The following is a 14,907-nucleotide window of genomic DNA, read 5'->3' as shown; positions in this document are numbered from 1 at the left end:
GACTGAAGATGATAAACAATTTTTGGGGTAAAAAGCAACTTAATAGAATTGTCTAGGACTAGCAAAAAATATTATTGACATTAGGCCTACCTCCATTGATATACAGCGAACAAAGCGATGTTTGTCTTGTCCCAGTGACGATGATAGTTTGAATAGCTTCTTTCAGATCACATCTAATGTCTATTGTATCAGTGTCCACGAGGAAATATTTCTGGTTCAGACATTCGAGTTTTGATGAAGTTGATGCAGTTTTACTAAACTGTACGATAAATCCAGGTAATAAAGCTGAAAATTAAAACTTATCATAATTAACTACAGGTTTTTTAAAAGTTCCTCGTTGGTACAATTATTAAATAGTTTTGATTTGTGTCTGTCTGTGCTGTTTAGATCTCAAAATCAAGAAAAACCGATTCAAAATGAAATGTAATCAGATTGCGTAGATTGAAAGTTTAGAAGTAAAGGTTAGTTCTTGTCTTCTAAAAGCTAACCGTTTTCTTTTGAAATTTATATTACAAGTATTTTATCATAAAACACCAGGTTTACAATATTACAGTAATGCAGTAATAAAGTAATTGAGAAGAGGGTTTAATTAAAAAAAAATGTTTTTAACATTTATATGTGCACTTGTGTAAGTTGTTAAAATGTTGTTAAGATATATATATATATATATATATATATATATATATATATATATATATATATATATATATATCTGTCTATGGCATTTCACGTCTCGAGAGACCGTCTTTTCCCTTTGCAACTTCTTGTGTGACTAAAGAGGCCAATCCTTAATACACGGCTGCGATCGCAGGTTGTGCATATATAATCACCAGGCGCCGTTGCATTTTCACCCTTATTTCTGCTTCTGTTGTGTATGACATCTGCAATCCGTGACCCTTCCTTTATGCTCTGTCTCCATGTGGATCTATCCAGTGCCACCTCTTTCCAGTTGCCAGTGTCGATTTTGAAGAGCTTCATGTCGCGTTTGCATACATCCGTATAACGTAAAAGTGGGCGACCTGCGGCTCTCCTGCCTTCTATTAGATCGCCATACAGAATGTCCTGTGGAAGTCGACCTACTGGCATTCTACGAACGTGGCCAAGCCAGCCAAGGCGTCTGCTGCACCCTGCTCTTTGTAGCACTTCCTCATTGGTTATCTTATCTTGTCATCCTATTCCCGCACTGAGATACATGGTGCGCACTAGACACTGTTCCACACGAGCGTAGAACAAGAGGAAGAGGAAATGGAGACATGATAGTAAATGCCAGCTTATTTAGCTGAATCAAACTAGATTTAGAACACTCTGACATTCTGTGGATTGTGTGTGTTATTTATTTAATCAGTAAAATCCTTATCTATGTTATCATTAACCTGTTGAGTGTTTTCCTGGAAATTGCAAACCACCCAATTTATTCACAAGTTCACAACTCACTAGAGGTCTAGTTCTTCTTTCTGAGAGAATTATACAAAAAAAAAGAAAGTTTTCTTTTTGTTTATTTTTAATAACATAGATAAAAATACTACACTTAAGGCTTACAAAAAAAAAAATATTATTTAATTTTAAAAAATAAATCTAGATTCAAAAAATTTTTTTTACAATTATAATTAATGGCAAACTCATGCTTAGTATTCATAGTATGAAGTCATCAATGATGGACATTTTTATAATAATTATAATAATTTATAGGGCTATAGTGCTGTCACATCCGATATTTAATGAAATGATGTTTATTTTTTAAATAAAGGGTCATATACAATTTGCGTTTTTGAGAATGTACTTGTAAGTGCCCCTATAACCGTTGTGCATTCTCTTATCTTTTAATGAAATGGGTTGCCTGCGTCAGCCAGGAAAACCAATGACTTAGCATATTTTAAGTCACAGATCAACATGCATGACTACATTGACACATAAAAAGCGTAGGATGTAACTATCTTAATTTTGAAGAAACGTCTGTAATCTATAAGTAATACCAAAAAGCTTCAAACTCATTATGGCTGCTATTGTATTGTTTAAAGTTTTCAGACTACATACATGTATAAATAAAATACACTATGTAATCCTACGCAAGCATACATCCAGTTTTCGATGCGTTATCAAACTGTATATATTTTGAAGAGAATTGGGCTTACACCTATAATATGTCACATGGGCGTAGCCTGGAGGAGGGGGGTTCAAATCATCACTTGCCTCAGACCTCATTGTCCGAAAGGGAAACTTTACTTAATGCCCCAGTGTAGCCACCTTAAGCAAACAACAGTCACCAAATTTCATAAGCGTAGCCAAAGGGGGTTTTAAGTTTACTCTCCCCCTCCAATAAAAATCTAAAGCAAAACTATAGTTACCATTTCCTACCAGTCGCTGGACTCCATTAATTAAGTGCAGTGAATAGCAGTTTTGGTTTTTGAATTTTTTAGCGGAAGAGTAGCAAGCTAATTGCACTGTAGATACCTCAGAATATGCATTTTTTAAAGCTAAAAAAAAAACGGAAATTATGCTTGGATCCGGAGTGGGGAGCTCACAGCGCTCCCCCATACTCCCTAACTGTCGTTGGTGGTGTGTACAGTCTTTCCACTAATTAAAAGAAGAACCTACTCTAGGCTTTAAAAAAAAAAAACGCCCGAAAGAATGAAAGGTCAGAATTGTGATAGTAAGTGTATGTGTTTTGAGTGGCTGGTAGTGCAGTGTGTGTGCCTGTGTATGAAATGACCAGTGGACCTTAAGTGTACATGGTCGAGTGAACAGCAGTGTGTCAGGACCGTGTGGAAAAGGAAGTCAGTTTAGAGAACAAGTGGTTAGAGTAATAAAACAGAAATAGAGACTAATAAAATAATGGACCTCATTCACCAATCGTAAACAAACAACATTTAGTCACGTGATCTTTTTGATAAAACAACGGGAAAAACTGTCACGTGACAACCATCATGAATTAAACATGAGATCGTAAATTATATAGAAGAGATAGAGCACCACGTGGCTAAATGTTGTTTGTTTAGGATTGGTGAATGACGTCCATTGTGTTTATTGAAGCTCGTGTAGTTTTAGTGTGTCTACAAGAATGTAATGAAGATTAACATATACATTGCAGAGGGGATAGAAAAAAAAAACACCGAAAAAATCCTGGCAACGCCTATGATATGACATACCATTCATTTGTGTGCCGGTTTATATGGTAATGCCCGTATCGATTTTGATACCCAGTCCGTCCCTGACAGAGGAGGTATTGTATGTAACAGAAATATGTGTAACGTCGTTTTTTTTTTATATTGTTCTGTTTTGTTTTGTTTTTTTAACACATGATACAGTTTCAACTTGCCTGGATCTTTAACAGCGAGTCTCAGCCAAGTAAAAACATATGTTCTTTTAAAAGTGACAGTTATAGATTGAACCGTGTAGCTAAGACATGTGGTATCATCTCTGTCTGTCAGTATACTATCATTAGGTGATAGGTTCGTATTTTCCAGCACTGTCAGATCTTCTGTAAAACCAACAACAAAATACTATGGATAAGAGAATGTTTTACATGTTTCGGATGTTCCTTCAGAGTTGAAGATAGTTTACTTCCTAGTCCAAACCTCCCGCAGGACGACGAGGGATGGGAGCGGGCAGGATTTGAACCCTCGACCGTCGATAAATCCGAACGACAGTCCAGCGCGCAAACCGCACGACCAGGCAGCCATCCTGAACACTGTACCTACTGGGGACTGAGTGGCTCGACTTCCGAACGTGGGGTCCTGAGTTCGAATCTCGGTGAAGACTGGAATTTTTAATTTTTGGGATTTTTTTTAGAGCGCCCCAACTCTAATGGGTACCTGACCATAGTTGGGAAAAGTAAAGGCGGTTGGTCGTTGTGCTGGCCACATGACACCCTGTTCGTTAACCGATGGCCACAGATGATCTGCTCTATAGATCGCGATCCCTTGTTTAAATTATACTTTCGCTTGTTTCTACATGTACATCTACTTTCAAGTTGAATCGGTGTACATTTATACATAAAGGTATATTACGCTTTGTTTTATGTTAATCTCTAGTTCTTCATTAAGAAGGTAAAACGCCCACAACGGTCTTAATTATTAATCGCATAGATGCTTCAATTATTTTGATTTATTACATTACCAGTTATCATAAGCACAACTCTGCTTATCCCCCCCCCGCCCCCCCCCCCCCAAAAAAAAATATTAAAATGTTATGATACGATTAGGAATTAGTTATTTGTTTCGGAAATAAAGGGAAAAGTTTTACTTAGCGACGATGACGTAAAGTTTGTTAAAAAGTAAGATCACTCCAGGCGACGCTAGAAAGAAGACGCTTTTCTTATCACAGTAGGAGTAAGAAGCATTATATAGAATAGATGTTTATTTGTTTGTAAATTTGTTTTACATGTTCCGGTTGTTCCTTCAGAGTTGAAGATAGTTTACTTCCTAGTCCAAACCTCCCATAGGACGACGGGGGATGGGCGCGGGCAGGGCTTGAACCCGGGACCATCGATAAATACGAACGACAGTCCAGTGCGCAAACCGCACGACCAGGCAGCCATCCTAGATGGTAGTAATAGACAACATTTGACGGCTCCCTCTTTGTGTATTAAAAGTATTTATTGTTTTAACACCAGCGTTGACTCCATTTATCGATTGTTAGCCTTTCGTCGGTGTTTATGTTCAGCATTGAGTTCGGTGTTCATGTTCAGCATTGAGTTCGGTTTTCATGTTCAGCATTGAGTTCGGTGTTCATGTTCAGCATTGAGTTCGGTGTTCATGTTCAGCATTGAGTTCGGTGTTCATGTTCAGCATTGAGTTCCGTGTTCATGTTCAGCATTGAGTTCGGTGTTCATGTTCAGCATTGAGTTCCGTGTTCAAGTTCAGCATTGAGTTCGGTGTTTATGTTCAGCATTGAGTTTGGTGTTCATGTTCAGCATTGAGTTCGGTGTTCATGTTCAGCATTGAGTTCGGTGTTCATGTTCAGCATTGAGTTCGGTGTTCATGTTCAGCATTGGGTTCGGTGTTCATGTTCAGCATTGGGTTCGGTGTTCATGTTCAGCATTGAGTTCGGTGTTCATGTTCAGCATTGAGTTCGGTGTTCATGTTCAGCATTGAGTTCCGTGTTCATGTTCAGCATTATTGAGTTCGGTGTTCATGTTCAGCATTGAGTTCGGTGTTCATGTTCAGCATTGAGTTCGGTGTTCATGTTTAGCATTGAGTTCGGTGTTCAGGTTCAGCATTGAGTTCGGTGTTCATGTTCAGCATTGAGTTCGGTGTTCATGTTCAGCATTGAGTTCGGTGTTCATGTTCAGCATTGAGTTCGGTGTTCAGGTTCAGCATTGAGTTCGGTGTTTATGTTCAGCATTGAGTTCGGTGTTCATGTTCAGCATTGAGTTCGGTGTTCAGGTTCAGCATTGAGTTCGGTGTTCAGGTTCAGCATTGAGTTCGGTGTTCATGTTCAGCATTGAGTTCGGTTTTCATGTTCAGCATTGAGTTCGGTGTTCATGTTCAGCTTTGAGTTCGGTGTTCATCTTCAGCATTGAGTTCGGTGTTCATCTTCAGCATTGAGTTCGGTGTTAACTTCATTTGGATTAGTTCCTATTTCATGTACTCATCACCGCGGAAGCGCTTAACAAAAAATTACTAAAATAGTAAAAAAGAAAAATTAAAAATACAGTACCTACCATGTTGACATTTTAAACCAAACCAGCCTCTAGCACATTTTCCAAAACTAAGGCACGTACCATCAGGATTACAACCAGAGTCACAGTGACATTTGAACTCTTTGTTTGGTCCAAACCAATTATCTGTTGAAGGTAACGGGAATAAATAAATATATATATTAAATATACATAATTAGTTAACAAACTGACAGGTGTATATAAATTCAAGCTTCAGGAAACGAATTTTAATATAGACACGTAACATACAAAAATAGTTTGAATAAGCAAAATACAAAATTAATACTTTAAAAAAAAAAAAGCTTATATTAAGTGTGGTTGTACCAATTAGCTTGGATCAGTCATGTGATTAAATTTGTAAAAGATCTAAATTAACAACAATAAACCTGTGCGATTACAAATATTTTTACCAATTGTTTTTGTTTAGCGCAAATTTTCGCTTTTAGCATTGTCAATACGCTATGTTCCTATCACTTGTCTGGACCAGTTGGAAAGGGGTTTAGAGAGAAAGAAGGAGGTATCTGTGTGATCGCTTTTTAAATGTATTTAAAAAAAAAGAGCAGCCTGATTTCGATCTAGAGGACTAAAGCCTTCTTGAGCCAACACTGTAACCATTATGCCAGGGAGTTGCTTATGAAAAAAAAAGGTTTTATGGTTTTTAATTTTTTTTTTATTTCGACGAACAATAAATGGGATTAATTCAACGTGAAATGTAGATTTCAGTCTAGTAAATTGTCTTTCCCTTGTTCGAGATACCAAACAAAATATTTAATTACCAATAGTTAATTGACTATATGGTCAAATTATTTTTTTTATTGATTCTTTTCAGGCAGGTAAAAAAAAATAATCTCACAAAATTTCAGCTTGATCCGAGATTGGGTGTGGGAGAAACAAAGTGTACAAACGTTTTGTTATACAGACAGATAGAATGAGTTGATATAAGTTTTGTAACAAGAAAAACATTTAAAGTACTTTTTAAAAAACAAAGCTTATGTTAAGCGTTTGGATCAGTAGGTAATTAAATTTGTGAAATACAAAAAGCAATAAGAAAAGGGAACGACCTGAATTCGAGCTTGGTTTTTCCTTCTTTTGTTTTAATGCAACAACTAGACTGACTGTATAGGTGTCGTAGGATCTGGTCGAATTTTTCTGGGATGCCGCATTCTCTAACTATTTTCCATAGTGATTCTCGGTGGACACTATCAAACGAAACTGATCGTTAGCCGTTGTTGGTACTCAAGACTTTGTTCTATGATATTTCGTATCCATCGTATTGTCCGAGATCTCACTGGAGCAAAGAGTGGACATGGAGCACCGATAAAAGACAAGCAAGGCAAAACTTTGTTAACGAAAGAAGAACAGGATGCAAGATGGGTAGAGCACTTTAAAGTGACCCTTAACAAACCTTCGCCAGACCTGACTTACACATTCAAGGACCCCTCTCCGGACATTGATCTCAAGGTCAAGACAGACCCAATAACTGCTGAGGAGGTTACCATGGCCATTGCAGTGCTAAAGAATAACAAAGCACCAGGGCTAGACATGGTCTCAGCAGAAATGCTTAAACATTGGGGACAGTGCATTGTTAACAGAATGACTGATCTCTTAAATCTCTGTTGGCGAACTTCAAAAGTCCCCGAGGACTGGCAAAAGGGAGTGATTGTAAAGCATCCAAAAAAGGGCAACTTGTCAGACTGCAACAACTGGAGGGGCATTACTCTCCTCTTTGTCCCAGGCAAAGTTTTCAGCATTGTTTTGTTGAGACGGCTTCAACAGTCTGTAGATGAAAGGCTAAGAGAAGAACAAGCAGGTATCCGAAGAGGCAGATTATGTACAGAACAGATCTTCTTGAGATGCCTTCCATTGATTTATTACAATGTATTATCTGTATATTAACTCCATGTACATAAACTTACCACTTTTAACTCCTCCCACCCACAGTCTGCAATGTTTGGTTTTTTTTCGATTTTTTTCGAAATAGTTTCTTGTATATGGAAAAACTTTAATTAACTTCTAGATCCACGTGAAATATAAAACATAGAAAAACCCCAAAAAGACATATAACTAATGTTTACCATTTAACAACACTCTTCTAAAAGTATTCTTACCTTGTGTAAAAGCCACCTGAAAACATAGTAAACTTACTATGAACGCCGGCGTGTTTCTGTGTAAATCCATTACTCACCGTTCACAGCTATGTTTTGGTATGTATAATCTCTTAAACACTATACTCGATGCTGTTTTGAAATGTAACGGGTTCGTTAAAGATACAGAACAATACTAATGACTACTGGATATGTTCCTGCATATTACATTACCTCATGTGCACATGTGTTATATAACAGGATATTTATGGTTCTTATCTGGTTTCAACGTACACGCATCACCTTCATGACATGGGAAGTATACTGCAAAAGGGACATAATGCACATTTATTTCGATCATGATGTATGATCAACAGTAGTAAAGATATCTCTAGGTTGTCTTTCTTATATTATGTTTCTTCTCCCCCCCCTCCCCCTATTTGTTTGTCATTGCATAAGAAAACCCCCCGGCAGTGGCCCCCGCCTTCTCTCTTTTAAATTCGGCTCCGACTTAAGTAAACAGACAGTAAAGCAGATATTTTCACTCTTTAATTAAATACCTGACGAACGAAGGACACAGCTCATAGAAAAGGCGCGGTCGTTGAGTGGTAAAGCGCTGGGCTTCTGAACCGGAGGTCCTGGGTTCGAATCCTGGTGTAGACTGAGATTATTAATTTCGGGATCTTTAGGTAATTTGGGTAATTTTAATTTAACCCTTCTCTAATTGGTACCTGACATTAGTTAGGGAGAAGTAAAGGCTTGTAATGTGTATTTGTGGCCTATAGTGGGTGGTCGGATCTAAAATCGGTGCAATACGATATTTGTACAATGCTGGACTAGTGCTTGGGGGGGGGGGGTAGTTCTACACTGGTCAGTTTAGTATTCAGAGGGGACGTGTTTCGTCATGGGGGGGAGGTGGAGGGGGCGATTGCCCCCTCCCCACTCGGCCTATCCCCATCCCCCCCGAATGACGAATTTTAGTAAAGAAATCAAAATCACACAGTTCGTATATGAATTAACTACTTAATGTAAAAAAAAATATATACTAATTATTGATATTTCAATATATTTTTAGGTTGTTTTGTCCTCCCTCTAGTATGTTGGCCGATTTGAATTCCATAAGATGATAAAAATGTTGTATTGATAAAACCCATAACTGAAAGTGTATCTATAATGTTGAAAAATTTATACTAAAAAGGAATGATCTTGAATTTATGATATGTCTAGCTCAGGAATATAAAAAATGCAGCTTTAGAGCCATAAAGGAGTAAAGGAAGTTTAAAAAACAACAACAGAAAAGCTTTTTAATAAAGCTTCTTGCCTAAAATTGTTGGTAAATGGAAATCATTTTTTCGTTCTAAAATTATAGCCTTTAGAGGTGAAGCTTAAGATCTATTGCCAGATGTCTTTTATTTTACCTATCTTTGGTGCTTTTTTTTAGGGGAAGATGTACTTGAAGGCAAAGGATATATAAGAGTTGGCCTACCTACTGACAAAGTGGTGGCTTATTCAACTTGGTCTTTACCAAAAGCATAACACGTTCGACAATGGAACAGACGACACTTTCAAAACGGGCAAATTTATTAAAAATAAAATCGTAAAAGAAATTAATGTTAAGTGATTGATACGTTTTCAAGTTTGAAATCCAGAAAAGGAAAAAAAAAAAAACAACAGTGTAATTAACTTAAGGTTGCATTGTTGCAAAATTGAACTAGCGATAAATTTTAAGAACTGAACTCATTTTATAGCTGTTTAACAATCAATTAATATAGTTAGTTATAAAGTATGTGTATTATGGCTCAATTAAAAAAAACGAAATCTTCTGATGGGAGGAGCAGGGGGGGGGGGGTTGTGTGACACCCTGAATTGACCGCACCGGGTGACTCCCACCCTAGTGACGACACTGGATGCCACCGCATTTGTATCTGCTCTTTTACCTTAGCGAACTGATCACTCCATATGTCCTTAACAGAGTCCTGCGCTCAAGGGACACAACACTTATAGTTCTGTCAAGTTTCTGCCTCAAAAGTTACGGTTCGCGAGCTCTTTTAGTTCAATGATCTTGTTATGTTATCACAGCGCCCTGGGCCTACATTATGTCTAGTGACAGTTCTCAATAAATGAAATGATAATTATTATTATTTCAAGGTCAGGCGAGACTCCACTTCCTGGTCTGCGATTAGCAGAAAAAGATTGTAGAAACCACACTGACTTAAAAAAAAACAAGGTTACAAAAGACAGTTTGTGTGGAAACACAAACTCAAAATCGGCCCCCGAAAAGGTCCATCCATGCAGGCTTCAATAATTTCAGAAAGAACATGCAAATGAAATTATATCAAAGACAAATGAGAGATAAGAATGGAGAAAGAAGGTTAACAGATCTTGTGTAGTGCCCCAACGGTCCCGCAGATCAAAGGATAGGTGAAAGTGAATGTAAAGTTAGATGTGAACCTGGCCTAACTAGTTCCCCTTTCAGACCTTGTGGTCTATAGGGCAGATAATGTAAAGTTCATCTGTTTATGTGGCCTACGGTTAACGAGGGTGTCATATAGCCAGCACAACAACCAACCGCTCAGCTACCGCGCCTCCTCTGGCCTAACTGAAGTCGTCTAAAATATTATGATGTCGGATTTTCACTATCTTTTCTAGTTTACGAGATCTAAACGGGAAGGACGGACAGACGAACAGACATTTCACACAAAACTAATAGCGTAGAAATTGGAGAAAGTAGAAAAAAATCTCACTTGTGGTAGATCCCCTTCAAATTGAAAGATGGTGACAATCAAGTCAGGTTTTTGGACGTAGTATGCTCCTTTAGTAAAAAATGAAACATGCATTATACACATTTTTCGTTTTAAAATAAAAATGGAAAGTAATAGAAATAGCAACTTCATTTCGCAATGTTATCACACTAAGCAGAAGTTATTTTTACGATAGAAAATTGGCTGTCCAAAGAAGCTATTGAAACTACTGTCAGCTTCACATGATAGTATAAGGAACGGTATATTTTTACAGTTCTTCCTCTAAGTATTAGCTATCAAGAGCAGGGTAAAATAAGGATGGGTTTCGGCCCCAACACTATTCGGTATTGTTTCATCTGTACTCTCCAGAGCAGCGGTTCTCAACCTTTTATGCTCGGCGACCCCTTTTTACAATCCCCCACTCTGCCGCGACCCCCCCCCCCCCCGCAAATACACACAGCAATAGAAGAATAGACAAAAACAATCAATTTTTTCGATGGTCTTTGGCGACCCCTGGCAAATCGTCAATCGACCCCCAGGGAGTCGCGACCCACAGGTTGAGAACCCCTGCTCCAGAGCCTTTAAAAATCTAGTCGATAGAGTATATATATATATATCAACAGTAGATCTGATGGAAGACTTCTTAAACTGGCTTGACCTAAACGAGTAGACGACTTATCCTAATTAGGGAACTGATGTTTGCCCACGATATGGTTCTCACTGCCGTTCGCAATAATGATTACAAAGGCTAGTTAGGATAGTTCAGTCTTACAATAAGTCTCAACAAGACAGAAAAAAGGGCATAAAACGTCACAAAATATACCGAGATCTGTGATTCATTCTATTTCTATTTCAACAACGACATCATATTCATATATAGGCCAAACATATTTTTCATACATTTTTCAACTTGGAGACAACTTTACATCTAGACTTATTACCTTTACATTACACAATATATAGAACTAATTTTAAACTTTTAAACAAAAGGTCATTTTGGCCTATTATGGTAAGAGCATGTAAATGTACTGGGTCATGGGCGTAGCCAGGGAGTTAAGTGACTGATTTTTTCCTTTGATTTTGTTTTAATTGAGATTTTAACACTAAACCGTCACTTGCCCCAGCGCAGCCAAAGGGGTTTTGAGTTTAAAACCCCTTACCAGGTTTTTTGCAGTTAAATCCCCCTCTTCTATACAAAAAATAAAAAAAAAAAAATAATGCAAACGACAATCCTCATATTCTAAGAGCATAGATAAGTAAGATTTTGATTTTAAAACCCCCTCCGAAATTAACGAAAAACACCCTCTTCAACATATCAATACATCAGTCACCAGAATCTATGAGCGTAGCCAAGAGGGTTTTTTGTGTTTAAAACCCCACTGCAGGGGTTTCCTGCTAAAATACTTCTTCAATATAAAAAAAAGCAAAATACACACTAGGAAATCTATGAGCGTAGCTAAGCCAAGGGAGGGGGAGGGGGATTGAGCTTTAAAACCCCCTCCTCCAGAGGGCTTTTTTTCAGTTTTGAGTTTAAAATCCCTCTATAAAGAATTTTGAGGTTGAAAACCCCTCTCTTCAATATTATTCTAAAGCAAACTAGTTACGAAATTCTAGAAGCGTAGCTAAGGAGGCTTTGAATTTTAAACAAACAAAAAAACTCGGGCATTGAAGATTCGCATTTTGTTAGTTTAACCCCCCCCCCCCAAATGATTTTGACGATAAAACGTCCGTTTTCGATATAAATCTGAAGCAAACTACAGTCACCCATTTTCAAGAGCGTAGCCAAAAGAGGTTACACATGTCTACCAATGGCTGGGCTCTATTAATAAAGTGCAGTGAATAGTCATCTGCCGAAATTGAAAAACACTAAATGTGGCTGAACAAAGATGGCTAAGACAGATTTTAGGTGTCAGTTATAGAGATCGGATCTCAATCAAGGAAATCCTATGCCGAACTGGGAGTCGACCCCGTAGTGAGGTTGTGACAGAGCGTCGAATGAGGTTTTCGGGACATGTTCTCGCACAAAATGAATTATGCATAATAAGAGTTGCGATGACATGGAGGCCATTAGGAGGAAAGCGCAAACAGTGACAACTTGACGCCACACATTCATGGAGGTCATCAGAGCAGGTGGGAAGAGGCTTCAGACATTACCAGTGACAGATTTTTGTGGAAACAGCTTTCTGACAAATGAGCCAAACGGCGCGGCAGGGTCAAAGTGATTAAAAATAGCACATGAGGTTTTTTAAATAAAACTTTTTAAATAGCAGGATAATGTACTGTAGATACCTCAGAATAAATCATTTCGTTGGCTTTAAATATGGAAATAGTGCTTGGCGGCGGGGCTCCGCTTCGCGCTGGGGGAGCTCGCAGCGCTCCCACAGACCTTCTTGCTAGCAATGGCGTGGAGTCTACACTTTTTTCACTAAGTTCAGGAAGAACATATTCTAGGGCACAATAATTTTCTTCCGAAAGAATCAAGGGTCAGAATGTTTGTTTAAGATTAATTTAGTATACAAACACAAACAAATATACATTAATATATATATATATTTATATTTATACATAGATATTTCGCGGGCGGGGGTAGAATCCATCCTTCCGGAAAAAAAACAACTGGCTACGCCCATGTATCATGTTGTCTAGCTGATTTCATTTTATTTTTTGGTCTATATTTATTGCTTTACTCCAACTAAAAATCTCACATACCTCAATTCAATCAATTATTATTATAGCTTTTATATAGCGCTACTTTCATGCTTATAACATGCTCAGAGCGCTTTGGTCCAATCTCATTTGTGGACCAGTGGGGGGGAGGGGGTATCTAGGAGTTGGTTTTCCGTGCTGCCTTTAGGCGCTCAGTAAACGCAACTCTGCCCGAGTCGGGTGTCGAACCTCGAGCCCTCTTCTAGGTAGCCAAGACAAGCCAAGCTCAAGCTCACTTAGCCTCTCGACCACGCTTCCCACATTGTCGTAAACAAGTAAATACACAAAATACAGGCTTGGCTAATTAGTCTCTATTGACTGAGAAAATAAATCAGTTATAGATCTAAGTCAAAAATTGATTAGTGCACACTTACCTTTGTAACACCTTCTATGACAATTAAGTTTCCACTCATGGTTTGCTGTAAAAGTGGTGATAATGGTTTCTTTGTGTACGAAAAAAAAATCAACCGATAAACGCCTTACTCTGAACCAATGACGCTCGGTGAACGGGACTTATTTAAATGAAAAGAACTATAGAAGCTTAGTGCGCAAAGTTGGTAGTCCATTTATTTATGTTTATTATAATTATTTAAAACCCTGTTACTAGCAGCTAACGGCTGTAAAGATTCATATGAGATTATCTGTTTTACATTCAATAAATATCGTCTGCTACCATATGTGTCACTTTGTGTATTCTAAATTCTAACCCTTTGTCAAGTTAGTAATTAAGAACTCGCAAAACAACACAGGTCTAGAACCTGAGCAAACATCTAAACATTTAAGGGAAAATCGAGAGGACTGTCCAGAACGCATAACATACGACCAGAAAGCCATCTTGCAAATGCAATTAAGGTAGAAGTCTGTAAATGGCTAAAAGAAGGCAGCCTAGATATAGTTTAACATAATAGTTTAACACAAGAAGACAGACTACCCTATCGTTTAACATAATAGTTTAACACAAGAAGACAGACTACCCTATCGTTTAACATAATAGTTTAACACAAGAAGATAGACTACCATATCGTTTAACATAATAGTTTAACACAAGAAGACAGACTACCATATCGTTTAACATAATAGTTTAACACAAGAAGACAGCCTACCAGATCATTTAACATAATAGTTTAACACAAGAAGATAGACTACCATATCGTTTAACATAATAGTTTAACACAAAAAGATAGACTACCATATCGTTTAAAAAACATAATAGTTTAACACAAGAAGATAGACTACCATATCGCTTAACATAATAGTTTAACACAAGAAGACAGCCTACCATACCATTTAACATAATAGTTTAACACAAGAAGACAGCCTACCATATCGTTTAACATAATAGTTTAACACAAGAAGACAGACTACCCTATCGTTTAACATAATAGTTTAACACAAGAAGATAGACTACCATATCGTTTAACATAATAGTTTCACACAAGAAGACAGTCTACCATATCGTTTAACATAATAGTTGAACACAAGAAGACAGTCTACCATATCGTTTAACATAATAGTTGAACACAAGAAGACAGCCTACCAGATAGTTTAACATAAAAGCTTGACACAAGAAGACAGCCTACCATATCGTTTAACATAATAGTTTAACACAAGAAGACAGCCTACCAGATAGTTTAACATAAAAGCTTGACACAAGAAGACAGCCTACCATATAGTTTAACATAATAGTTTAACACAAGAAGACAGACTACCCTATCGT

General features: G+C 37.5%; 1 protein-coding gene across 1 annotated transcript in view; it reads right to left on the bottom strand.

Moving 5' to 3' along the window:
- LOC106056033 (uncharacterized) overlaps positions 1–14,907 on the bottom strand; it is a 95,053-nt gene that overhangs the window by 57,412 nt on the left and 22,734 nt on the right. The gene's annotated exons all lie outside the window — the stretch shown is intronic.

The sequence above is a fragment of the Biomphalaria glabrata genome, chromosome 5 (genome assembly GCF_947242115.1).
Source record: "Biomphalaria glabrata chromosome 5, xgBioGlab47.1, whole genome shotgun sequence".
NCBI lineage: Eukaryota > Metazoa > Mollusca > Gastropoda > Planorbidae > Biomphalaria > Biomphalaria glabrata.
Note: the sequence above shows the minus strand (reverse complement) of the source record. Positions and strands in the feature narration are given on the sequence as shown.